The 26,759-nt window shown below is 48.7% G+C and overlaps 1 long non-coding RNA gene and 1 other non-coding gene across 2 annotated transcripts; one reads left to right on the top strand and one right to left on the bottom strand.

Annotated features, from left to right (window-relative positions):
* Positions 1-6,550: 6,550 nt before the first annotated feature.
* LOC134365272 (U2 spliceosomal RNA) lies at positions 6,551-6,741 on the bottom strand. The gene has a single exon (XR_010021984.1). It is a non-coding gene; the product is annotated as a U2 spliceosomal RNA (small nuclear RNA).
* An 11,273-nt stretch (positions 6,742-18,014) lies between these two features.
* On the top strand, positions 18,015-25,713 carry LOC134364385 (uncharacterized). Its single transcript, XR_010021848.1, has 3 exons — positions 18,015-18,091; positions 23,636-23,733; positions 25,599-25,713. It is a non-coding gene; the product is annotated as an uncharacterized LOC134364385 (long non-coding RNA).
* Positions 25,714-26,759: the final 1,046 nt, after the last annotated feature.

Here is a 26,759-nt window from a genome sequence, read left to right on the forward strand (position 1 = left end):
AGAATGAGTTAGAAGATGATTTTGAGATAGATTCTTAGAAGAACATATTTGTTCTTCTATTTGCTGGTGAAAAAATAGCATTGTCTATTATGACAGCACTCAGCATAGTTATTAAGTATAAACAGAGCTTATTTAAACTTAGCTAAATAGTAATTTTGAAATGTAAAATATCAACACTAAGAAAAAAGAAACAATCATTCTGAAAACAAGTAGTTATATCCAGATACTATCACAATATAATTAATATTTTAAGGCACAAAAATTAGAGTGTGAAAGATAATCAGGCACAAGTTTAACTTACGATCTGAAGTGAATGGCCTATGGCCTATGAGGGTCTTATGTCCATCAGTAAACTTAGTGTGTATAGGGCTCTTTTTAATACGTGGCTTAGAGATTGATGAAGTTTCCATAAGCAAAAACTAATCAGGATAGACTCTGAAGGCCCAGCATGGGTCTCCTGGGAACAGTAGGGAATCAAAACTACCATCTTAAAAATTCTGAATGAGCACTGGAAACTCATTCACCTCTACCCAATTATTGATAATTTAAAGTTTCACATAAGGTGATGAACCTGCCTTAAATTTACTCCCTTTGTTGCATAATCAAAAGAACAGCTTTATTACAAATGGGTTGATTATACCCTTATAATTCAAACATTACTGGAAGTGTTTCACCTTCTGGAATCTTGATATTAATTGCAATTATCTAAGCAAACATTTTCTAAAATTATAGTTTTTCTAACTTAAAGTATAATTTACTTTCCCTCCTGTACTGTAAAATAACTGAAATGAATTTATTGGGTTTTTTTCTCTCTAGAGCGTTTCCTTTTCTATAAAGGCATATTTACCACTTGTACATCATCAGATTTACAGGAAGAATGACAGAACAGATGACATAAAGTTAGAGTACACTGAACAATTATGAAATTTAACAAATCAGTTGTTGTGATTATTTTAATCATTTTTCAATAAATTGTCAAATTGTAAATAAGAAATAGATCCTTATGATTTTGATAATAAACTATGTTTTATTTAAATCAAGATGATCTTTTATAATTTTACGAAAAATCTGATGCTTTGGAGAACCATTCTCTTCATGGGAAATTTTTAAGTTACATTAGGACTTGTGCATGAATTTCACCTTGCTGTTGCATAAAAAATTAAATAAATTTTCTCTGATTATGAAAATAATTCTTATCCTAATGCTCTTTTAAAGGTTCGACTTATGTGTTCATTCTCATGGGAATAAACCAGGAATTGTTTTTTTTTTTCTTTCTTCAAGCTTTTATGGTAAGACAGAAGAGACGGCACTGAAAGACTCCACAACTTTTACAATGACCTACTATATTGGTCACCTGTGAATGCGGCCTTCTGGGAATGCAGCTTTTACCATCAATGGTGATATAAAAAGCTTTCATGAATTCTGTTTCAAAGCTCAAGCAATGGTTCACTCTTCTGTAGGTCAGTTAGCACATTGCTCACAGTAGTTTTCTCATCTCTCCCAGGAGAATGTCCTAGCTTGTGTTGACTGATTGCATTTTTAACTATGTTAGAAGTAATGCTTTTTTATGGATGACAAGCAATGTATTCCTTCAATTATTTCTTTATTAATGTCATTCTTTCCTTGTGTTGCTGTCGTTACCAATCCTATCACCAATGTTCCCTGTTATAATTCCAAGAAGAGTTAGGCTTCTGTCATTTGATGAAAATATATGTTGCTTTCAATATACTGAGCTTTTTCTCTTTCAGCTAAAAAGTAGTCACTGTTAATGTTTTTTGAGGCTGCCTGTATGAGATTTTCTAAACATGTTTATGCTTCTAGTCTTGGGTGGTGTCCCACTAGTAAGAATGTGCACATCACTGACATGGCACTGCTGTGCATGAATATGTTCAACAACATTTAGATGTTCTGTACCCTTCAAACAGCACTCAGAGTGGTCAGTTCAAAACTAACACTTAGAAAATAATCAGGCAAGTATTAACAACAAAAATGAAAGAAATGAGAAAAATTAATATTTACCACCTATGCATTTACACATTCATTATCTTTCCTAATCTTCACATAACCATACAAAATAAGTATTATCTACTATTATGGTGAGAAAAAAGAATGCTCAGTGAACTTTCACAGGTCTCACCTTGACTCCAAAGACCATAGTATCCTTACTCTATGACATCCTAGTGGTAAATATTGTCCATAAAAATAAAAATCAGTATGTGAGGTCTTTCTCTCTTCTGAAGTATTATGACATTTCATTAGCTACTCTGTTGCAGGGTAGGATATTTTCAAGACTGCTTATATTTTAGCAACTGTGTGAAGGGAGAAGAAGCAGAGTCACCTGCTTTAAATAATCTTTTAAAATTGAAATTTGCTATGGGCTGAATGTTTGTGTTCCCCTAAAATTCATATGTTTACATTCTGATCCCCATGATGATTGCATTAGGAGGTGGGGCTTTTGGGAGGTGACTATGTCATGGGGGCAGAACCCGCATGAATGAGATTAGTGCTCTTATAAATGAGGTCCACGAGAGACTGCTCATCCCTTCCACCATGTGAGGACACGGAGAGAAGGTACCATTTTTGAACCAAAAAATGAGACTTCGCTAGGTATCAAATCTACAGGCGCCTTGATCTTGGACTTTCTAGCCTCCAGAGCTGTGAAAAATAAATTTCTGTTGTTTATAAGCTATACAGTCTATAGTATTTTGTTATAGCAGCCCAAACGGACAAAGACAGAAAATTGTATATAGTTAAGGCATAGAGCATGAGGTTTTGCTTCATTTTTTAGAGTCCTGGTCACCACATTGTCTTTACGAGAGCCTATTTACCTGCAAATGCTTCTAAAAAAGAAGAATTATGCCTTCAACCATTATCATTTAACAGCGTTGCAACTGAGTAATAGCAGATACAGTACATGTGAAGTATGTACAGTACAAATGAAGTCCTCAGGGGGCAGCAGGACGTGGTTCTCGGGGTCCCCAGTTGTAGGCTCCTCTGACCTGGGCGACGTCTGGCTCCCCGCGGGCTCTAGACAGCACCCGGCATGCCCGTGTGACACCGGGGAGGCGGTGGGAGCTGAGCCACCCACCGCATCCTCACGTGGCGTCTCCTGCTCGTAGCTGCCTTGGACGTGGCCGAAATCGAACCGACCGTGGAACCGCATCAGAACGGTCCCTCTCACCCCTCTGGACCCCGGACCCAACGAGGCCTGGCCCGGCTCGGAGATGATGGAGAACAAGGGCCCCTGGGAGTGACAAATGGGAGGCACTATGGCCCTGAAGGACCGGTGACCGTGGAGCAGTGGGACCAAAAGCCAGACTGTGAGGAGGGCCAGCGTTGTGGTGAAACAGAGCTCCCCACACCCTCTTGACGTACGCTATCTGCTCCTGTAGAATTGCTTGCTTAACCTAAGTAACTCCATTTGGCCCCTGTCTGACCTGCAGACTAACACCCCCCTCCCCCACACACACACCCTTCTGCGTGAGAAACCGTTCACCTTCTCATAGAAACAAAAGACAACTGCATGGGAACAGGAGCCACACACAGTGAACTATTACACGGGAACAGTTCACTGTGTGTGGCTCCTGTTCCCATGCAGTTGTCTTTTGTTTCACACGGTGAAAAGTTGTACGCTCGGGTGCTCTGACGGCTCATTCTCGGCTTCTGTGACCTAGTTCCCTAGCTTGCTCTGGGCACCTGGACAAACCCGCGTGCCAACGGGATGTAGTTTGTGCCTCTTTCAAAACCCCGAAGACCAAGGCTCCAATTGCCGTTCTTCCTTGGTTGCACGTCGGGAGACGGACGCTGGCCAGCTGGAGTGCATAAAGAAAAGTGCCCTTTTCCGCACGAGTGGCGTGTAAGTGCGTTTCTTGTGGGAGGGTGCCTCCCAACAGTGCGGCAAGAGGTGAGGCCGGGCGGACCCAACCAGGCCCTCTCTTGAGCCATTCCCTGGACATTCCTCTCCTCGGCCGCCAGAGCTGAGGGCCCCTCAAGTTTTCTTCCCAAAGTCTTGTTTTTCCTCGGCCTCCCTCAGGCACTCCACAAGGTCTCACAGTTTATCCTCCCTCACCCCCACGCTGGATCCTCAGGGCCAGATATATTTTGGATTTCAGACTTTTCCAGATTCTAGAAATATGGACTGTGGACTATGAAACACCCCCACGGGGCCCACAGCCGCACCCTAGAATCAAACGTTAGTACTTCTGCATCCCATTATGTGAATATTTGCAAGAAGCAGGAGAAATGTTCATTAATGCCCGCTCTCAGTTGAGGTTATATTCTGCTGACGACAAGTCATGAGAAGAAATCGTTTTCAGGAACGAGGGATCTCGGCCTAGGCGTGTGGACCCACCGTGACAGTAAACTCTCTCAGGGTAGGGCCTGTCTTGTCTTTGTTCTACCTGTGCACCTGTCACTCGGTCTTAGCACATAGTCGTGATCCAATAAGTGTTTATTGAAGGAATAAACCCTAATTGATAACACTCATTTGGATCTGACCTGGGGGGGAGGGGAGAGATGCTTTGCTCTCAGAGGTACATGTCCCTGCTCTCTTCCCGAGTCAAAAAGGTCACATAAAATTATTACCAACTGTATGGATCATGTATTTAATTTTCTGTATTCCTCTCTCTCTCTCTCTCTCTCTCTCTCTCCACCCCCCCCCCCGCCATCTTACCAAATTTAGTTTTCTTAATCGACACGTAATGATTGTGTACATCCATGGGGTATGTTGTGATATTTGGGTACATGCGTACAACGTGCACCCATCGAATCAGGGTAAAGGGCATACCCATCATCTCAAACATTCGTCATTTCTTTGTGTCGGGAACACTTCAAGTCCTGTCTATGAGCTATTTGAAATCACGCGACAAATTGTTGTTCCGTAGTCTCTCTCTCTTATTTTCTGTATTTTATGATGCTGTCGTATGTCGGGGGCCTGCCTGGCTGGCCAAGGGAGAGCCTTCCCTTCCCAAGGCCAGCTCATTTCTGGAGACAGCAGACGACTTGCCTGCAATGGGCCCATCCTATGCAAACCAACCAATCAAATAAATTGCTCGGACTTGCCTACCCTGGCTCTCACCCAATCGTTCCTCCGACCTCCCGTGCCACCCCCACTCCCGTCCCCCACACACGCCCTACCCACGATAAAGGCCCTGAGACATCGTTTCTCCTTTACTTCTTCTGACTCCCGACTGACCCGCGTGCCTCCCCACGTGGCCCCGTGTGGTGCGATGGGCCCCCTCCTTTTGGGAACTGTCCACCAAGCCTCTGTCCTTTGACCAAAACTTGAATCAGGCTCCTCTGGGTCCATTCTGAGTAGGCTTGACCTTGGGTTTCCCGCTCTGTCCTCGTAGGATCCAGTTTGAGCAAGAAACCCGCCAAACCAGTTCAGTGAAAATCCTCCCTCCTGGTCTCTTATCACCCTGGCTTGCCTTCCGCAACAATTCTACGGAGTCGGAGTCCGTCTAGCAGAAATCCCTCTTACCGCCCCCCCCCCCCCCCGATGTTTCTTTCCTCTTAGTACTTTTTCAACCACTGACACACCCCCAGCCCCCCCCACCCCCACCCCCACCCCACTTCCTTGGCTGTAACCACTCGTCCTCGTTGGAGTTAGGGTTAGGGTCCAACCTGTTTCCCACACTGCAAGATCCCGTTGCAGCGTCCCTATAACCTATCACCGTGGCCCCCGTTGAGTTTTTGTTCAAGTCTACCCGGCCGTCGTTAACAGGTGTCACGAATCGTGTTTTGGCTTTCACGCCACAACGCCGGGAACAGCCGGCTCATCATTTTTACCCGCGTTCCGTCCGGGTGGATCTTCATGGCTCTTGGCACCGAACTGCCTGCTGGGCTCGTACTTTGTACGTGGACGTTGAAATCAGGAAACATGAGGACAGGCGTACCGTTAGAGAAACCCCGAGAAGCCAGAATCCGTCCCGAGTGCAACGGGAAGGGCCGTGGGGGGGGGGAGGGGGGAGTAGAGCCCGAAGCCAGGAGACGCAGAGCCAGCGTTGTCGTTTGGCTTTTAAGGGTGGTAGGAGAAGGGTCTGGAAGCCGAAATCAGCAGCAAGTCCACGTGCTCCCGCCACCCAGGTAGTACAGGCTGAGGCGATGTGGGAGAGAAGAGACACAGACAAGCCCCCGAGGAGAGCAGTAGGGATAGGCAGGTGTGCGCAGCAATAGGAAGAGAGCATGTGGAGAAGAGGCAGAGAGAGGACAGACGGGACCTCCCCAGTTGATGAAAGAAAAGATGGGAACGAGGGACGTGTCGAGCCTGGCGACGGCGACGAAAGCAGGTCAAAGCCCCCCCACCGGCCCCAGGTCCTAGGTGGGAGCGCAGCCGGGCGTGACCTCGGCAGCAGCTTCCCTCTCCCGGCGCACGCAAAGAGCGGGCCGAAGCGCCGACCACGCCAAGCGGCAGCGCCCCGCGGGCCTGATCCCCGCTCGCCGGGTGGGCGGGCAACAGGGCGGAGGCCTGCGCAGCTATCAGCCCCTCAACACTCCGCAACCCGTCCCCGCCATCTCTCATCTTGGGTCGCCAACGCTCTTGTCCCCGGAGGGGTGCACCGCGCCTGGAGGCACTGCAATACCAGGCCGATGCGTGGACTGGACGGAGCAAGCTCCCGTTCCACGTCCCTGCTCCAAAAGTGCATTTAATATATTGTCCTCGGATAGAGGACGTATCAGGTATTAAACTGATAAGAACAGATACTACACTTGATCTTAGCCAAAAGGCCGAGAAACGACGCCCGTCCCGCCGCCCCTCGCCACCTGCCGCCTCTCCCTTACCCATCTTTAGCTCACGGTGACCAACCACACCGTCGCCGTCTGCCTCCTTCGCTTTGTCACAGGCCTGTGCAGAACGCTGCGCCCCTCCGCGCATATCTGATGCTCTGCCTTGGAAAAGACACCTTTTACATCCCTTTCTCCTACGGCGGTTCCCCGGCTGAAGCCCCGTTCTCATTTCCATGCCCCGCCCATTCTGCCTCTGGGAGGCGTGGCCACTGCCACGGACTCCACCCTCAGGACCGCCTTGACGCGCTGCCGCGGAAGCTGGGTGCCGGGGCCCGGCTCCTGGTCTGTACCGACCTGCCTTAAAGACTGAGCGAAGGGGATCTGAGCTGCGGGCCGGGAGGGAGACTGTCGGCGCAGAGTGGCCCGACCTCTGCTGAAGAAAGCGGGCGGTGGGGGTGGGGGCGAGGGGGAGGAGGGGCGCACCGCGCCTGGAGGCACATGCAATGCCAGGCCGATGCGTGGACTGGATGGAGCAAGCCCCCGTTCCACATCCCTGCTCCAAATATCCACTTCTGGGACTCTCTTTCGCCGAGATTTTCAAGGAAACATCTCAGAAACTAATTCCTGTATTGCCCCCATAGGCCTTAAACATAAAACTTCCGGTGTCTCATTCCTGCCAGCTAGATCGAAGATGCACTTTCTGGTGCTTGTTTCCTTAAAGTTAAACTTGCTTCTAACTGGGAAACCTCCAGAGACTGCTTGCTTTAGAGATATGCAACAGTGTTTTTTTCTCCGTAGTGAATGCCCATTCCAATGTTATTTCGCCTAGAGGATGCAAAACCAAACTCCTTTAAGCTGTATGCGAAGGCTTTTCAACACTTCTTCAGTTCACTGAGTTATGCTGTATTCTAATGGGGGAAGCTTTGGGACTATCTTTCGTATCGATTTTCCAGGAAACATCTCAGACTCTTGTACCAATATTGCCATGGAAATCCGAAAACATACACCTTCATAACCTTAATTCCTGCAAGCTAGATTGGAGATGAACATTCTGGTGCTTGTTTCCTTAAAGTTAAACTTGTTTCTGACTGGGAAACATCCGGTGACTGTTTGCTTCAGGGATATGCAACAGTGTTTTCTCTCCATACGTGTATGCTCGTTTCAATGTTAATTCGTCTATAGGTTGCAAAATGAATCTCCTTTGAGCTGTATGAGAGGTCTATCTACCACTTCTTCAGTTCACCGAGTTATGCTGGATTCTAAAGGGGGGGGCTTCTCGGACTCTTTTCCCATAGGTTTCCAAGGAAACTTCTCAAAATCGACTTTGAATATTGCTTCCAAAGGCCTGAACCATACGACTTCCAAACCTGAATTCCTGCCACCTAGATGTGACATACACTTTCTTGTGCTTTTTTCCTTAATGTTAAACTTGCTTCTAACTGGGAAACCTCCAGTGAGTGTTTGTGACAGAAATATCCAACACGGTTTTCGAATCCTGTGTGAATGCCCGTTCCAATGTGATTTCCCATAGAGTTTGCAGAACAAAACTCCTTTGAGCTCTACAAGAGTTCTAACTAATGCTTCTTCAGTTCACTGAGTTATGCTGAATTCTAAAGGAGGAAGCTTCTCGGACTCTTTTTCTCAGAGGCTTTCAAGGAATCTTCTGACTTGACTTGGAATGTTGCCTCCAAAGGCCTGCACCATACAAGTTCCAAACCTGAATTCCTGCCAGCTAGATGTCAGATGCACATTCTGGTGCTTGTTTCCTTAAAGTTAAACTTGCTTCTAACTGGGCAACCTCCAGTTAGTGCTTGTGACAGAGATATCCAACACAGTTTTCGAACCCTGTGTGAATGCCCCTTCCAAAGTGATTTCGTGTATAGTATTCAAAACGAAACTCTTTTGAGCTCTACGTGAGTTCTAACGACCGCTTCTTCATTTCACTAAGTTATGCTGGATTCTAAAGGGGGAAGCTTCTCGGACTCTTTTCCTCAGAGGTTTTAAAGGAATCTTCTCATACTCGACTTGTAATGTTGCCTCCAAAGGCCTGCACCATACACATTCCAAACCTGATAGCCCTGGGCACAGTGCCTAAAGGATGAGTCAGCCCCGCAGAGCCACTCAGGTGACTGAGCCAGGCGATGCCCAAGTATATGCCCTATGGGGAACCCATGACTGGGCACAGAATCGGATTTGGCCGGCAGTCAGCGGGTGGCCCGACTGCTAATAGTCCCACCCTTGGGGGATCCCAGGTCCTGCTGGATGCCCCTGCAGAGGGATAAATTGATGGAATGATCCGGACTGAGCCAAATTGAAGGACGAAGGTAGAGGCAGGCACATACGCACCACACACACTGGGAAAGGGATGCAGAAAAACGGGGGAGGCTGTTGGCCTCTATGATGCTCAGGGAGAGCAGAGCAGCCTCTGATCCTAGCTTGTCTGCTTTCTAGACTGTCAGCTGTCCAGGGAGCCCGCGCCGGGCCCGCCCCCCGCCCCGCCGGCCGCCACTAAGGCAGCTCCGCAGCGCCCCCAGCGGCCGCGCCCGACCACGCCCCGCCCGCCCGCCGGCGCGCGGGGAAACAGGCCGCGTGGCCGGATCCCGCTTCTGGAGGCGCCTTCCACGAGGAGGCGTGCTTGGCACTTGAGTAGGGAACTCATCAATAAGAATGACAATCATAGCGATAAAATCAGCGACTAGAGGAACATGGGCCTCCTCGCTCTTCCTCCCACATGTCAGGCTCAGTCCTGCCCCAGGGCCTTTGCACAGGCTGTGTCCTCCGCCTGGAGATTCCACCCTGGCTGGCTCCGCATTCACGTCTCTACGCAAGTGTCACCTCCAGGCTCCCCACCTCCTTCAGGGTGAGCCACGTCACAGCTCCATTCCTGGGCTCCCCCACAGCCCCCCATCCCCCTAACTAAGCACCCAGCACCCCTCCCTCATTCCCTCCCTCTCTTCCTCCCCGCCTGCCATGTCTCCCCCAGATCTGTGATGGGGGGGCTCTTCCTGTTCCCAGAGCTGGACCCACAGAAGCAGCTCAGCTGGTGTTTGCTGACTGAGTCAGCTCTGTGAGGAGAGCAGGTGAACAGGTGAGCTCTTGCTCAGGTCATCCTCGCCATGACACCAGGGTGGTCCCTGGACCTCGTACAGAGCCCCCTCCCAGAAGAAGGAAGGCCCTGACCAGATGCGCACCCTGGACTGCGGACTTCCCAGCCTCCAAAATGGTGAGAAATAAATGTCATTTCTTAATACTTTCCCCAGTTTCAGGTATTCTGTTCTAAGGGACCAGGAAGCCAGCAGAGGCCGAGCTCGGCTCACAGAAACGCGCCCTGCAGGCAGCCGAGCCTTATTGGAGCATCTTCTGCCCATCACCTCTGCAATCATCCCATTGGCCATAGCGAGTCATGGCCACGCCCTCACCAGTGGGTCGGGAACTTCAAATCGGCTGTCAACGTGGGTGGGGGGGGTCCAGGGAAGGGGACAGAATTCGGAAGAGGAATAAAAGGGGATAGAACAGGAACTGGATCTGCTATCGCACTGTCCCTTTTCTTTTTCCAGACCCCCTTCTTTTATCCACACGTTCTCCTTTTAAAATAACCACTTTATTGAGATATCATGGACACATCATAACCTTTACCCTTTCAAATGAACAAGTCAGCGGTTTTTAGAATATTCACAAAGTGGTGAAGTCATCACGACTTTCTAATTCCGGAGCATCTTCATCAGCCCCCAAAGGAATCCTGTACCCAGGAAGAGCTTGATGGTGTCCAGGTCCTTCCTGCCCTCGGTCTGGGCCCCGGGGGGCTCGGGCCCTTCGCTGCCACCCACGGGCCATGGCGCGCGCGGGACCGGCGGCGACTTGCAGCTGCAGCGGCGGACGCAACCGCACCCCCAGGCCCGGCCCGCGCCCCCGCCCCGGTGGCCGCCACAAAGGCAGCTCCGCAGCGCCCCCAGCGGCCGCGCCCGGGCGTGCGGGGAAACTGAGGCAGCACCGCCGGATCCCGACTGTGGAGGCGCTTTCCTGGAGGAGGCGAGCTCGGCATTGGAGGAGCGAAGTCATCAGTGATCATATGAGCGACTAGAAGGAACGCAGGTTCCCACTAATAACAACAGGAAAAACACCCAGAGCCGCGCACAGTTGTGTGTGGCGCCTCCATAAGTGTCTCTGGCACGTGTGAGCGTGTCACTCGTGCACAGCAATGACAGCTGCCTCAGGAACAGGCGCTAGCCGGTAAAGGGACCCGAACTCTGGGCCTTGGTGTTATCAACATCGTGCTCTAACCAGTCGAGCTAACTGGCCAGACCCTGTTCTAGGTTTAATATAGGATCACTAATCATGTCACAGCGAGCCAAGAGGACGTGTCGGTAATGCCGATGCTATCTGTATTTAAAATGTACACACACACACACACACACACAAACACACACACACACACACACACACACACACAAATAAATAAATAAATAAAATGTTGACACTGTTTATCATGGATTCGGGGGGCATTAATTCTGATTGTAAAAAATTATTGCTTTAGAATATTAGTTATCTTAATGACTGATGTTTTTCGGTGCCCCGTTAAATTTTGTTCCCCAGATGCGTTCACCCCGTCCCCAACCAGTTCTCAGAGCAACCTTAGGAGTAAGTACTGTTCCTACACCCATTTTACAGATGGGGGAATTGAGGCCCAGAGAGGTCAAGTCACTCACACAGGGTCACACAGCAAGAATGATGGAAACTAGGGCTGGCCAGGTAGCTCAATTGGTTCGAGCTGGTGCTATTGGATCAAACCACGGTCCAGGGTTCGATCCCCGTTAAAAAAAAGTTGTGAAATCTAAACCCAGGGAGGCTGACTCAGAAGCCCACACACCTCCCACAATCCTATACTGTCTTCCCCACGCTTCAGGCAGCTGAGCCCCAGTTCCCCTATTTGCCAGGTGGGACTAAAGAGAGAACAGGGTCAAGTCCCTGTTGTGCATGCAATGAGCTAAAATGTGAGTGTCGCGTGGTGCCCAGGACATCCTTTGCACTCAATCAGTGGCTGTGATCATTGTTGTGACCAGCACCCCTAGACACGGCAGAGCGCCATGGAGAGGGGTCAGCAGTCCCCCCTCAACATTTTGAACCCTGGCCCTGCCCAGGCCCTGGAGCTTGGGCTCAGCTGAGGCTGGAGACAGGCTCCGTCTCCGTGGAGACTTGAGCAGGAAGCTCAGAGCGCCCTGGGCCTCGGCTGTGCAGGGTGAGTCGGTGACAGAATCAAAAGGAAAACCCACCAACTCTCCCAGGAGCCAGAGAGGCACTTTCCCCAGCCACTTCCTCCTCTTTCTTCCTCCCAAAACAAGTTATGGGGAAGGGATGCGGAGGAACCCAATGTATCTGGGATCTGGCCTCCAGGAACTTAAATCCAGCATTCACCTCCCAAAAGGCACTTGTCCCTGGAATCTACTCCCTGACACAGCTGGCATACCTCAGCCACATCAGGGGATGGGTCGGGGCACAGAAACATGAGGCTGTGCACCTGGAAGCCTCCAGAGCCTGCTAAGCCAAATCTCTGATTGATTATCAGCTGGAGGAAGTTGGGTCACAACTGGTGTACCTGCAGGAGGCCCAGGACAGGGGCTGTTCATGAAGAAATAAACAGGGTGGGAGCAGGGCCTATGGGGCTGTCGGGGGCTGGAGGCTTCTGGCAAGTCACTGGCTCTCTGGCTTCTGCGTCTTTAGAGACCTGCCCCAGGACCTTTGCACTTGCTGGGTCTGCATCTCCTGGGTTTCTCATGAGAATGGATGGATCTAGACCACAATCTCTCAGCCTCAGCACTGTGGGCATTTGGAGCTGGGTCACTCTCTGTGGTGGGGTGTCCTGGGCACTGCAGGTGCTGACCAGTGTCCCTGGCCCTCAGCTACTCCACCCAAGGAGCACTCCCCAGTTGTGACAACAACAAATGTCCCCAGACATTGCCAAATGTCACCTGGGGAGCAAATCACCCCTGGTTGAGACTCACTGTCCTACAATGCCTTTCCCCCAGGTATCCACACCCTCCCTGCTTGCCCATCTCAAGGACACCTGTCCCCGTGCTGGTCACCTCTACCTGGTTATCCTGCCATTTTTCTTTATACTCCCAGCTTCACCTCCAGGACTTGCCTGAGGCATCGCCTCCTCCAGGAAGTCCTCCTTGATGTGCCAGCCTGGGCCAAGTAACTCCTTGTGGCTCCTACAGTGCCTATGTGTCTACCCACCCTGACCTCCATGACCTGTAGCCTCGGCTTTGCCCAGGAGGGCGGCCAGGGCAGGGGCTGGCACTGGTTCACTCCCCACGGCATCTGCCTGCCCAGCCCAGGGACAGCACCCAGCACCTGCTCCACAAATACCTGCGGGCAGTACACGAACGTCACAGTTACAGTGACTGGCAAGCCTTTGTGTTTTTCCTTCCTTTAAATTTTTTTTTTCTTCTTTGGAATTTTCTCTTCTTTCCATCATTCACAAAATGATCGTGAATCATTTTGAAATCAAGAAAGTCTAAAACTTCAAAACAGGAAAGGAAACGGCCGATTTAGCAGTCACGACCATCAGATGGAGGATTCGCACACCGAAGCCAATACGGGCTGGGTTTATTCTTTTCAGTTCTGTGCCCAAGAGAACCAAGAGCTTCTGAAAGCAGCTAGGCTCCCTGGCTGCCGGGCCTCAAACACATGCCAGCAGGTGCCACGCTGTCCCTGCCTCGCGGGGCATCCCAGACCCCCGTGCAGGCTGGTAAATGGTGGCAACGATAGACCATTTGCCATTTGTTGGGCACTGTCAGGTGCACGGCGGGGATGACCGTTATCCCCATTTCTCAGAGGGGCACATCGAGGCACCCGGAAGTTCCCAGGATGAAGCCTATGTTTTTCCTTTTCCAGAGCTCAGGATCTTTTCCCAAGCTTGCGTGTTTGTCGTCCCTGTTTTCTCACTGGCTGCCATGTGGATCCCTCTCCAGACAGTTACCAACTGGGCTGTTTCCTTCCTACAGGACAGTGGGAGATTTTCTTGCTCCAGTGGGCTATGATGGAGTCTTAATATATAATGTAGTCTAGTCATAGGACTGACATCTATCACTTTTGCCAATTTTTCAATTTAAATATGTATTTAAAAAATTTTTAAATGCATGGATCTTCCCTCCCCCCAGTATCCTGCTGGCTGGAAGCAAATCTTAGCTTCTGCTGAACTTAAAGGGAAGAGTGACCATGGTGGGGGGGGTGACTCATTGGGGTCACCTAAGGATGTGTCTGCCTCTAGCACTTGCCATGTGCCAGGCATTCTATAGGAATAAACTCACTTAATCCTCACAATAATCCTAGGAGGTAGGCACTCCTTATAGCCCATTTTACAGATGAGGAAACTGAGGTCCAGAGAGGTGGTGGAGCTGGGACTTGAACACCCAGGTGGGCCGGCTCCAGAGCACAAATTCCACATCTCCCTCCCTACTCGCTGCCCCTACAGTCAGTCATAGGTCCACAAAAGCATATCACAGGGTGAACGCTCTGGCACACGTTGTCACCAAATGGTAACATTCTTGTGGTCTCGCTACAGCCCCGAGCACAATGCAGAGCCCCCCTCCCCCCCCCAAAGCACCCAAAGGCAACAGACAGCCTTGAGTCCCCCCCTGGGCTGGGTGTCTTTCAAGCACTGGCCGAGGACCTCGAAGGCTCAAACACGGGCTGTAACTGGCACACTGGGAAGTGTGATCAGGAGCGAGTGTCCTGCCGAGTGCACGGGTCCCACATCATCGCATCTTCACGGTAACCAGGCCGGGGTTGTTCTGATCCCCATTTTCCAGGAGAGGAAACTGAGCTCAGCGAGGAGGAGAAGCGACTTGCCCACCATTTCCAGCTTGGGACTCAAGAAGGAGGGCCGGGCTCCTCCTGTCCAGCTGGTTCCTCTGCTGTCCTCTCCCCAGTCCAGAAGGCAGGATGGTTCAGTGGTCACATGCTCTGACAACCTGCTGTGTGACCTCGGGCAAGTCTCTTCCTCTCTGGGCCCTGATTTCCCCGGTGGCCCAAAGCTAGGCTCCTTTCATCCACCCCACTTAGCACGTGGCTAAGGGCATACATAGCCCATGGGTTCATCAGACCCATTTGAATCCTTCATGCCAGGCCTCTGCTTTCTCATCTGTGAAATGGGCACCATAAGAGCACCTACCCAAGGTGGGCACAACACCCCTTCTTTCACTTGCCCCTCTTGGACAATCGGCTGCCCTCATGATGTCCCTCCCCTCCTGCCCCCTGTCTGTCCCCAACATCATCCAGCTCCACTGGCCTGGGCCAGTGCTAAAGGGGAAAATAATGACTGTCACTGTCAAACGGACAACAGGTACCTAAAGATGTGAACCTAGATGTCAAATGCTGAGTTCATTTGCTCAGCAAATTCTGCCTGCATGCTTCCTCCTTTCCCTCTCCCAAAGCCAGGCCCCTTGAGGAGCACATCTGGGAGCCTGAGCATGTGTTAGGAGACAGACTGTATGCAGGGGGCTGGAAGGCTGCAGGGAGTGTGCATCTGATGAGGTAAATCAGGAGCCGCCTGGAGTTCTCTACAGGAAGAATTCAAAGTAGGGGCTTGGTTACCCTGGTACCCTAGGAGCCGCATGGAGTTAGCATCAGCAGGAAGTCACTGCTACCACCCCTAGCCTGGAGTTTCAGGGGTGGGGGATTCAGCCAGCCTGGGTATTCACATCCTGCCTCCACCAACTCTCTGGGCCTCAGTTTCCATTGGTAACTCTCAAAATTAGGGTTGAAATGTCAAAAGAAGCCAAGATTGTATGTCCACTGCAATATGACCAAAGATCCATTTAGTTCTCTAGTAGTGGCCAAAGTTTTTCCACTGTGAAAGAGAAAAAAAAAAAAAAAAAAAACAGAGAGTAGGTTGAGGATAGCAAACTTTTTCTGTAAAGATCTGGATGGTGAAATTTTTAGGTTTTGCAGCCACCTGGGCTTGGTTACAGCTGCTCAGCTCTGCCAGTGCAGTGGGAGAGCCCTTGTGGATGAGACATGAATGAATAGGCATGGCCATGTGCCAATGAAACTTTATTTACAATAACAGGCAGTGGGCTGGACTCAGCCTGGGGGTCAGAGTTTGCTAACCCCTGGTTGAACACATTTCCCCCATGCTCCTATGGCTTGGGACAGTGGAAGGCTGGCAACAAGCTATGTGTCCCTCAGCAGGGGACTGAGTGACTAACTCCTGGTATGCCCTGAGGATAGAGTATCATACAACTGTGAAAAGGGGAATGTGGCCTTGTAGATCCCAGACTTGAGGCTAAGTGAAAAAAGTGTAGAAGCAAGACAGGGACAGCAGGATGCTATCTGCATAAAACACTGAAGGCGAACACACAATACTGAAGAGTCTACAGAAAAATGTTTTTTATTTTATTTTATTTTATTTTATTTTACTTTTTTTTTTTTTTTTTTTTTTTGGTCTTTTTCGTGACCGGCACTCAGCCAGTGAATGCACCGGCCATTCCTATACAGGATCAAAGAGTGAGGACACGTACCAATGGATGAGGCCTCTGGGGAGAAACCATGATGGTTTCGAGGGACATTTGCTTATGTTTCATCAATTAAGAAACAAAAAGTCCCCAGGAAGAGACCAAAGCCACTGAATCTAGTCTCTCTGGGTTCCTGAGAGAGGGTGCGATGTCGTTGCCAGAGGACGTCTTTGTCCACATCGCCTGCTGCAGTCCAAAGTTGATGGAGACTCAAGGTGATGCCCGAGGGCCCCGAGGGAGCTACAGCTTGAGCCCTCAGGTGTCCCTAGCACCAGCTGCATGATCTCGTTTCATCTTGATAACTGCCCTCCAGCAGCTGGCGACATTTCCAGATTCAATGAAGTTCAGGCCACGTCCCTCCTCTCTTTACCCGCTGTCCCCCTGTGTCCCCAGCACATTGAGAATGAAATGCAAATGCTTCAGCAAAGCCCAAGGGGCCCCCTCCTACTGCCCCCTTGCTTTCTCTGCTCTGGCCACACGGCTGCTCCTCCCACACACCAGGCACAGTCCTGCCTCAGGGCCTTTGCATGGGTGGTTCTTGCTGCCTGAATCACTCTCCCCAGATTTCCACATGACTTAATCCCTGGCATTCTGATTTCACTCAAAGGCTCCTCCTCAGGGAGCCTTCACCGTCTACCCAAAGCCCTTCTTCCACCTACCCTGTAAAATTCTGTCCCTGGTGTTGGTCACAATCTCAAAGTGGTCCTCTCCATCTGATGACTTCGTACCCATCTTCCCCAGTGGACTGCACACCTCACGGTGGCTGAGGTGTCTCTCATACACGCTGTATCCCAAGCCCACCACAGTACCTGGCACGTGGCAGATTTCCAGATATGGGTTGAGATCATAGTTGAATAGAACTAATCTACAGTGACAGAATCAGTGGTCGCCTGGGGGCCAGGTGGGGCTGGAGGAACCCTTCAAGGCGGATGTATGTATTCACCCTTGACTGTGGTGATGGTTTCACGGGTGTGTACAAGTACAGACATGGAAACTTGTCACTCAGAGACACTGTGCACTTTAGACATGTGCCTTTTACTTTGCATGACAGTGATGCCTGGAGAGTGATGTTCACAAAGAAACATACTTAAAACTTTTTATGTAGAGTCGAATGAATTCTACCATCCTATTTTCAAACTTAGATGGCTTGGACACACGCACAGAACCCACATACCTCGGGAAAATAAAGAGGATGAAAAACACCAGCATGTGGACGGTGGCCATCTTTGCCGGCTGGGCTCAGTGGTGGTTTTCATTTTGTTACGATCAATGGAACATTTTGTGTGAAAAGGAAGAAGTATCTGTGTATGTTAATATAAGACAACAGGCTGGCTTTGACTCTGTTAGTCCGTTTTGTGTTACTATAACAGAAATACCTGAGACTGGGTAATTTATAAGGAAAAGAGGTTTATTGGGCTTATGATTTGGGGACAGCTGCACCTGGCACTGGCCTCAGGCTGCTTCTACTCATGGCAGAAAGAGACAGGCAGCCGGCGGGTACAAGCAGATCACATGGCAAGAGGAGGCAAGAGAGAGAGAGAGAGAGCAGGTGCCAGGGTCCTTTAAACAATCAGCTCTCTCGGGAACTAATAGAGCGAGAACTCACTCACTGTCCCTTCTCCTCCAGGGAGAGCACTAATCTGTTCGTGAGGGATCTGCCCCCTGACTCAATCAGTTTCCAACACTGCCACCCTGGGGATCAAACTTCCACGTGAGTTTTGGAGGGGACAACACATCCAAACTCCATCAACCAGCGCCACAGCTATGGGAACTGTGACAAGCAGAAGACATGGGTTCTGAGCTCCTTGCCCCGTTTTCTTCAGGCACCAGAAGCCCATAAACTCATTGTAAGTTGAAAATATTTTAAGTCAAAAATGCATTTAGGGGCCGGCCCGTGGCTCACTCAGGAGAGTGCGGTGCTGATAACACCAAGGCTCCGGGTTCGGATCCCATATACGGATGGCCGGTTCGCTCACTGGCTGAGCGTGGTGCTGACAACACCAAGTCAAGGGTTAAGATCCCCTTACCGGTCATCTTTTATAAAAAAAAAAAAAAAAAAAATGCATTTAGTATACCTAACCTGGTGAACATCATAGCTTATCTTAGCCTACCTTAACTGTACTCAAAACACTGATGTTAGCCTACAGTTGGGCAAAGCCATCTAATGCAAAGCCTTTTTTATAATAAAGTATTGACTATCTCACGTAATTTATTGAACGTGGAACTAAAAGTGAACAACAGAATGGTTGTATGGTTGAAGTACAATTTTTACTGAATACCTATAGCTTTCGCACCATCATAAAATTTAATAATCATATGTAGAACCATTGGAACTTGGGGACCATCTGTACCACATCAGTTCAGAGATCTGATTGCAGGCTAGACGGTGGAGGGTCTCACTGGCCACTTTGAGAATGTCAGCTTTTACACATAATGTCATTTACATTTTAAAAGAACCTCTTGATGTGTTGTGCTGAGAACAGACTAAAGAAGTGCAAGGGAGAAGGTAATGGACCTGTTTGGAGGCTACAGGAATAATCTCGGTGAGGGATGATGGTTTTGCTGGTGTATTGGATGCATTCTATATCTGATCATTCCAATATCTGAAGACTCTCTGGGTCTACTCGGACAGTTGTTTCTCTCTCTTTGTGGGTCTGATTCCACTTTTGATTTCATAATCTTTTTTCCTCAACTCTATTGCAGTGTTTGATAGTGAGCTTCTGTTCACTGAAACTTTATTTGTAAGTTTTTGGTTTTTCTTTTTCTTTTCTTTCTTTCTTTTTTTTGTAGTCTTAGATTTCTTTGAGAGTGTTATTTGCTTTTGTTTAGGCACGTGTGGGCACTGCTGACCCGGGGACACTTGAAACGGAATTCTTGTCTTAGGTCTTTGGGGCCTTACAGGTAGTGAAAATTCAGACCCTAATTCCACGTTGGTATTTGCTTGTAGTTTTGAATTTTCAGGGAAGACTTTTCCCTACTACCCAGAGAAGCTAAGGAATGCAATATACTGGCTGGTTCCTTTTAAGGGAGTGGGTGTTTTTTCAATTTAACTTTTTGCTAGATCTTTCAGTATCTAGCTTTATTGTCCCCAATTGAAACAAAATCCTAGATCAATGAAGATTGGTAGGATTCCTTAGGGAGGTTGCAATCTTTACTAGTTTATCTCTCTGCATTGCTGTGTTTTTTTTTTTTTTTTTTGATCGATTTGCCTTTCATTCTTGTTACTTCATTGAAAAAACATTTTTTTCTTACCATTATATTTATAGCCTTTTTACGTGTTCTGTAGTGGGAGTATTTACCTGAGTAATTAGCCTTCCATGTTGCCATATACAGAAGTCTCCCTATCTTATGTTAATTATTTTGTGGACTTCTTCCCAGCTGACTGAAATGTTCCCTGTATTACAAAGAAAGTGATGCCCAAAGTGCCTAAAATAATCAGTTACAAAATTTCCATTGCTCACTGTGATCAGTGATCACAAATGGAGAGGCTGTAATGTCTCCAAAGTTAAAGAAATTTCCCTTGTGCGAAGTGATTAATTTTATAGTTGGATTCTAAGTGATCAACTTATTGCTCTTAATGGGAGGATGAGAAGAACCAAATGCTAATTGGCTCAAATGTCTAATTGATGATTATTGTTTTCAAAAGATGAACATACGTTAACTGTCAGGGAATCATTTTGAAAAGGGCTTAGAGCCGTGGAGAAATAAAACAGAGATTACTCTGCTGGTCGGAGCTAGCAGACAGCATGCTGCAGTGATTAAGTTTTGCTGTGTTGTCATGTTGTGAGCAACTAATCAAGCCTGGAAGGTAGATGCTTTTCTTTCACTTAACTCCAATACAAGGGTACTTCAAAAAGTGCGTGGAAAAATGGAATTAAAAGATATACGAATCTGTCCATGAACTTTTGGAAGTCCTCTCGTATACTGTAACGTTTTCTTTTTCTTTCTTTCTTTCTTTTTTTTTTTTTTTTTTTGGCAGCTGGCTGATATGGGAAAGCAAACCCTTGACCTTGGAGTTACAAAGCTGTGCTCTAACCACCCAGTCTAGCCAGCCAGACTGTGACCAGTTTTTAAGGCTCGTTGACACCATGCTGTGATCCAGTTTCTTCTTAGGCACCACGGGTCCATTAGCATCACCTGTTATCGGAACAAATGCGAATTCACGTCTCTCATATCCATACCTATACTGAGTATTCCCATTTTTTGCTTTTGTTTTGTCGCTATTTTGTAAAGGTTTCAATGAGTATTCTGGTACACAGGGCATCACCCTTGGTCTACAAGGCGGCGGGAGGTGGGCGAGGCTGAGGAGGTCACGGGGGCAGCCAGTGGGGCCTGCAGGGTGGAGAGGGGCTGGCGTGAGCCGCTGCTTCCCCATGCAGACAGCAGCAGGCTTTGCCTCTGAACATTTTAGCATACATATCGTTAATTAGAATTTGGGGCCAGAGACCTCCTTCCAAGGTGGCTCATTGTCATGGCTAGCAATTAGGTGCTGGCAAGTGGGATCCTCTCCACCAGGCTGCCTGGGTATCACCATGTTGTGGCAGGTGGCTTCCCCTAGAGGGAGCATTGTGAGAGACCGACCAGGAAGCTTCAGTGTGTTCTATGATGCTATGTCAGATGTCACACGCTGTCGTTTTGAAGCACTGTATTGATCACCTGGGTCATGTCTGATTCAGTGTAGGAGGGGACTACACAGAACATGAATACCAAGTGGCAAGGATTCTTGGTGGCCAACTTACAGGCTATCTAACACGCCTACTCTTTCTCCAGACTGCCTTTTCTCATGAGCCCCGAATTCCTTTTCTTCTGCTTCAGCTTGTCCTCGAGAGCCTGGTTTTGTTGTTGCTGTTTAGGGCCTTGGGAATTCATCGCCTGGTTTGGGACAACATGGGAGGTCTCCTTTTTCCATTTCTCTCTCTTTTTTTTTTTGCGGATGGCCAGTCTGAGCTCTTGACCTTGGTGTTATACGCCGTGCTCTAATCAGCTGAACTAACTGGCCAGCCTCTTCCATCTTTTTCTTTTTTTCCTTATACTACTTACCTCTCTCTGCACCTCTCAGCCTGACCCTCACCTCTCTCCTTCCTTTCCTCTAGCACCCCTGACCAGTAGATGTTCTGAGAGTCAGCTGGGGACGCGGCAAATAAGAGGGGTCTGCTGAGTGCAGGAAATATTCTGAGAAGGTTTGATTGCTGGTCCCTCATCACCTGCTGCACTACGGGGTGGGGGGTGTCTTCTGTCTTGTCAATGCTACTGTCGTCTTTCATGTTCTGCGTGGGGTCCCCAACATTCCTTGGGGAAGAGGATATTCGGTTTAACGGCTCTTATCCATCTGTAACTTGGGAACAGAGATATCTGTATTGCAAGGGGTGGCTGAAGAGTTGCCTGTTGGGGCACAGGTTGTTCCTTGTGTTTGGGACGAGGGGTCACCGCAGAGGCAGTCATCTCATTTTGGGAAAGATTTGAGGATTTGCATCTGGGCCTCCCTCCTCATTTGTATGAGAACGTTGCTTGCTGATGCTTCTTTATCAACTCTTATTTGGGGATAAGAAACAGAGAGAGTTTTCTGGGGATCTCTTTTGTCACTTTTGTTGCAGAACGTGCTAGATTGCCTGTTGATATTCTGATCATTGCTTGTGTTAGGGTGTCATTGCTGGGGGTACTTATAAAAAGTATGGAAAGACAAGGGATGCAAGTTGGGATTGTGTTGGGTGCCCACACAGGGGTGCCTCTGATGGTAGCTGTCATGCCCCCTTCCAGGCTGCTGTGTCTCAGAAATGTACCCTCCTGAGCATGTGGGCAGCGTGAAGGGGCTGGTCAGAGATGAGGTGGACTTGGGAGATAATGCACAGCATGGCTCAGGGCTCAGGGCAGGAGACCACTCACTGGCCACCTCTTCCTGGGGTACTCCACTGAAGGTCTCAATGCCATCATTGTCTTTGCTGCCTGCTTTTGTCTCCTGGACAGCAGCTCTCCCAACTACCACTACCTGTAAGTAGTGGAGAACCTCTTCCTGTAAGTCACTTGCCCTCTTGGAGAACCTCTTCCTGTAAGTCACTGAGCCACTGCGGGCAGCCTGTGGCCAGCCACTGACAGCTCTGGGGGGATGTCCAGGTTGCTGGTGGGGCCAGGCTGTGAGAACCACGCCGCAGGAACACTGATTTTCTAGGACATGCTTTTTGATTTCCCTAGAGTTGGTAATCACCTGGAGTTTTTGCGTCTGCGACTCCTTTTCTCCCAGAACCTCCCCAGCAGAGCTGACTTCTCCACTCCTGTGGCTGCTGCCACCCAGCTGTGGTCCTGGCCTCTCTCTTCTTCACTCCATGGGGATTCCTGGGATGTAGCTCCTATTTCTTGGGTCCACGTTTCCCTGTTTCTTGGTTTGCTCCCTTTTGGGGGGCGGGGAATGTGTGCCCCCTAGGGTTTCCAGAGAGAGCATGTTCCTCCTACCCTCCTGTGTAAAATTGGTGGTTTGGCTGAGAACAGTATTCTGGGAAGTGGATAATTTCCTTTGCCCCATGTCTTTCAGCTTCCAGTCTTGGGCAGCTGAGTGTTCTGAAACTGTCCTGCCCTTTCATCCTCTGCTTGTCACATGTTCTCTCTCTCTCTCTCTCTCTCTGGAAGTTTGTAGAATCTTCTTACCCACATCCTGCACTCTTATGGTCTTGAGCTTTGTATGGGGCTATTTTAACCCACTGTGCTGCGCCCTTGGTGGGCTCAGTCGTGCGTTCTCTTCCTGGCAGACTTCTTTGAATGATATAATTGGTGATTTCTCCCACTTTGGTTTCTCTGTTCTCTTTCTGGAACACTTTCTTGTCATACGTTGCATTTCCTGTGTAGATACTCTCATTTTCTTGCCTTTTTTTCTCCTTTTTGTCATTTCATTCTACTTTTTGGGAAATTTCCTTTGCTTTTTCTTCCAAATGTTCTATTGGCATTTTGACTATCAGATTTTTTATTTCCAAGGGCTTGCTCTCGTTTTTTGATTGTTCCTCTTTAAAAGGCCAACTTATACTTGTTTCCTGGCTATTGTATCTTCTATTATCTCTTTGAGGATAATATACATAAGAGTTTTTTCTAGAAATGTTCTCTCTCCTCCAAGTTACTTTTATTTTCTCTTTGTGGGTTTTGGTCTCTTCGTTGGCTGACATTTATGAGTGGAGTGCTACAGAGGTGACAGAAAGCTCCTTGCCTCAAAGGCAGCTCCCCTCTGGGCCATTATGGGGGAGCCAGCCACTGTAGAGGAATCCCCAAACATCGACAGCCTCTGTAGGGCTTTTCTCACAGCCTGGTGGCCAGTGCTCTGGAAGCCTAGAGAGGGATGGCATCTGGGGTCACCATCCTGTAGATGACTTCCATTTCATATTTATTTTATTTTATTTTATTTTTGGCAGCTGGCTAGCACACAGATCTGTACCTTTGACCTCGGTGTTATCAACACCATGCTCTAACCAAGTGAGCTAACCAGCCGGTGCATGACTGTTTTCAGATGGTGAGTGTTTGCTGATTGTCTATTGAATACATTTAATACTCATTAAATGAATGAGTAGATGAAAGAGAGGTCGAGGAGAGAAGACATCCCAGAATGAAGCCTGTTAAACTTGTATCCATGTGCAGAAAAGCATTTTTAAAATGAGCACAGTCCTAACCTGGGAGCAGAGAATGAGGGCCCTTCATTTACAATGACAGGGACACTGGCAAGGCTCATTTGGAAGGCAATTTGTTGCGTGTAAGTTTCATATGCCTTAATATGTCCATGCCCTTTGGTCAAGAAATTCCATTCTTGGGCATCTATTGGAGGGATAGAATCCCAACTGCTTAGGAACAATCTGTTGTGTAATTTATAATACAAAAGCAATCTAAATGTCCACTAGTAGGGGAATAGTAAAGCAACGTCCCCCAGAACATTCATTTGATTTTATGCAGCTATCAAAAACTCTATATCTCTTCATAATAGCTGAAAAGTAGAAACAATTCAAGTGTCCATCAACTCATGAATGGGTAAAAGCAATGTGTATCCACATATTGGAATATCACTCAGCCATGAAAAGGAATGAGGATCTGACACATGCTACAACATGGATGAACCTTGAACATGTCACGCTCAGTGACAGATGCCAGACACAAATGGCCACATAATGTGTGATTCCATTTCTATGAAATGTCCAGAGCAAGCCAATCCACAGAGACAGAAAGTGGATTTGTGGTTGCCGGGGGCTGGGGGAGGGGATGAGGAGCAAATAAAGTATAAATGCAAAGCACACAGTAAACAGGTGATAAATCAAAGTTGTTATAATGTCAAGTGAAGAAAAGCAGGAATCCAAATGGTATAAACGGTCCATCCATAACCAAGAGTGCATTAAAAACAAACAAACAAACAAAAACAGCTGAAGGGAGATAGAGTGTTATTAATAGCAGTTGAGTGTTTTGTTTTCCTTTTTTAATTTTTCTGAATTTTCTAAGTTTTTTATAAGGGGAGAAACCAATACATTTTTAAAAGTTTATTGTGGTAAAAAACACGTAGCATAAAATTCACCTTCTCAGCCATGTTTAGTGCACAGCTCAGTGGCATTAAGCACATTCACATGGCTGTGCAGCCATCGCCACTGTCATCTCCAGAACTTTCTCATCTTCCCAAACTGAAACCCTGTCCCTATTAAACACTCACTCCCCGTCCCCCTCCCCAGCCCTTGGCACCCCCCATTCTACTTTCTGTCTCTGTGGATCCGACGACTCTAGGGACCTCCTGAGTGGAATCACACAGTGTTTGTCCTTTTGTGTCTGGCGTCTGTCACTGAGTACAGTGTCCTCACGGTCCATCCCTGTTGTAGAGTGTGTCAGAACTTCCTTCCTTTTTAAGGCTGAATAGTATTCCAGTGTGTGATGGCCACATTGTGTTTATCCATCCCCTGAGGGACACCTGGGTTGTTCCACCTTCTGGCTACTGTGAATCATACTGTGAAACATGGATGCACAAGTATCTATTTCCCGATACATTTTATTTTCAAAACTTGGACAGACATGAACAGGAAGGCATCCCCCAGATATCTCCTCCACCTTAACAAAAAACATGGGTGCTCTGGCTTGTTCACTCAGCAGAGCCTCAATCTGCTTTCCTGAGACATCTTTCAGCCCCAGAAGCCCAGCTAAGGAGGCCACCAGGGAAAGCATGGAGCCAACACTTCCCCTAGCAAGCCGGGGAACTGGCCGGGCCTTGGGGATGCTCCCTGGACCACGGATTGGGACCAGCCAGGCCCGGGGCACGTGGTGCATCTAGGCAGCCACCTTTCCATGCTATCAGTGATCTTGCAGATGAAGATGACAGATCTGCCCTTTCCTTTCCATGTCTCCTGCCAGATTCAGCTCCAGCTCTGCCCACATGGCCACATCACCCCTCCCACACTCACCGACATCTCCTAGCAACCAGCTCGCCACCTGCATCCTGCAGCCTGAGGTCCCCATTGGCTCGGGTTCTCTGGGGGGTTTCTCCAGCCCCAGCAGTCTGGTGTCCTCCTGCCACCACTGGTCAGCCCTTGGGTCTGCTGCCTGGTGGGACAAGGGCTGTGGCGGGGGGGGAGGGGAGATGGCCAGAGTGACTGCTCTTTAGGCCTTTAGTGAGTGGCACTGCCCAGACGGCTCACTCATCTGGGCCAGATCTTTCCTAACTAGCTGCTTGGTTTTGCTATTGTGTTACCGAAACTCAGCTTTTTGGAGTTGCTAGGAGGGCTGACTTAACTCTTTGTCACTTGGTTGGTTTTCAGCCACCTGGTGGGGAGGAAGGAGAGCATCTGCCTTGCCTGGGAGCCAGAGACAGGAACGTGGACAGGGGCAGGGAGGCTTCTGAGAGCTGCCCCACCAGGATGTGAGGGAGGGAGTCAGTCTGTGAACGCAGCCCACAGTTCTGCTGCACCTGCCGTGTCCCTCCTTGTCACCAAGGCAAGCCCCTCCTCCCTTCCCTTTCCTTTCTTCCCACTGTCCTAGCTGGAGTCTCTCTCCTGGGTCAAGATGGAAAGAAACAGTGTCCTCTTCACTGCTGGGAAGGGACTCTCTGAGGGTCAGAGAAGGGCTCGAAGCATCTCAAACCCAGATGTACCCAGCTGCTGCTGTGTGCCTGGCCTGCTCCACACCTGCAGATACAAGGGCGAACAAGGCAGACTCGCTTCCTTCCCATAGAGAAGTCATGTCCTCGAGAGGAAGGCAGACAGGTCATTTTAATTGGCGATATGTGGCATAACGACAGCAAATAGGATTACGTGACAGGCTGAGGCAGTCAGGGAGGCCTCTCTGGGGAGGTGACATTTCAGCTGAGACCTGAAGGACAGGAGGAGGAGCAGACCAGCAGGTCAGGGGAAGAGCTCACCAGCCAGAGGGAACCACACATACAAAGGCCCTGGGCTAGCTCAGCAGAGACAGCAGGTCTGAAGTGGAGGGGTCGAGGGAGAGGGCGGCAGATGGGCTCTGTGGTTGTGTTGCTGTTGTTGTTGTTGTTGTTTTAATATCTGAACCTCTCCAGTCAAC

Source organism: Cynocephalus volans, chromosome 16, assembly GCF_027409185.1.
Source record: "Cynocephalus volans isolate mCynVol1 chromosome 16, mCynVol1.pri, whole genome shotgun sequence".
NCBI classification, from domain to species: domain Eukaryota; kingdom Metazoa; phylum Chordata; class Mammalia; order Dermoptera; family Cynocephalidae; genus Cynocephalus; species Cynocephalus volans.